This window comes from Corvus brachyrhynchos, unplaced genomic scaffold, assembly GCF_000691975.1.
Source record: "Corvus brachyrhynchos isolate BGI_N302 unplaced genomic scaffold, ASM69197v1 scaffold1061, whole genome shotgun sequence".
Classification (NCBI taxonomy): domain Eukaryota; kingdom Metazoa; phylum Chordata; class Aves; order Passeriformes; family Corvidae; genus Corvus; species Corvus brachyrhynchos.
Window position 1 is genome coordinate 10929 of NW_008236140.1, and position 943 is coordinate 11871.

General features: G+C 57.7%; 1 protein-coding gene across 1 annotated transcript in view; it reads left to right on the forward strand.

Moving 5' to 3' along the window:
• Positions 1-943, forward strand: part of LOC103614444 (serine/threonine-protein phosphatase 6 regulatory ankyrin repeat subunit C-like) — a 33088-nt gene that overhangs the window by 914 nt on the left and 31231 nt on the right. The window lies entirely within an intron of this gene.

The window sequence follows — 943 nt, forward strand, 5'->3', positions numbered from 1 at the left end:
ATACCCTCCTTGGTTGCCTTCCCTGCATCTCCCAGGGATTTTTTTTCCCCCCCATTTCCTCCTCTCTGCCTTCACCCCTTCCCCAGGGCTTTCTCTGTTCCATCCTTACATCCCCTGGAGGGATTTCAGGGCTCCCTTCCTGTCCCTCAAGAGCTGATCCCAAAAGATCTCCCTGGAAAGTTTTCCTGGCCTTTATTTTTTGGGGGTTTGACTTCATCCCGATTAACTTCACCCTGGTTTGGAGAGTGAGGAGTTGTTGGTTGGAGCCGGGAGATCTGAAGCCCTGAGTGGGATTTTCCTGCTCAGCGGGGTGGGACATGAAGGTGTTTGTTGGGAATGTGTGTGGACGATCCCTAAAACACAGAGCTCCTGCTGCTTCTCTGGGAATTTGGGAGTTTGGCTACCCTCGTTTTTCCACCTGGCAAGTTCTGCCATGCCCAGCTGCCCAGAGGAGCCTTCCCAAAATGCTTTCCCTGCTCTCTGGCATGGCTGGGTTGGTTTTCTGGGGCTTCACGTGCCCCGGGAGCGAAGAGCAGAGTGGCAGATCCATGGGGTCAGGATCCCTGGAAGTCCAGTGTGGGTCAGTGGGACACGTTTGTCATCCCCAGGGCCCTGCTGAGTCACCAGGGAACGTTCACTCCCTGTTCTTCCCATGGTTCTTCCCGTGGTTCTTCCCGTGGTTCTTCCCGTGGTTCAGGGCTTTCCCTTCCCCCAGCCAGGATTCGCAGCTGGGATGGGGTGGGATGAGCCCACCTGGCTCAGGTCCTACCTGGAAACGGAGCTGGAGCAGCCCAGGGGAGGGATGGGGGGTTCACAGAATCCCGGGAGCTCGGGAAAGGTCTCCAAGTCCAACCCCAGCAGGGCCCTGGGTGGCACCTCCAGGCCTTGGACACCTCCAGGGATGGGCACTCCAATCCCTCCTGGGCTGTTCCAAAGCCTGACC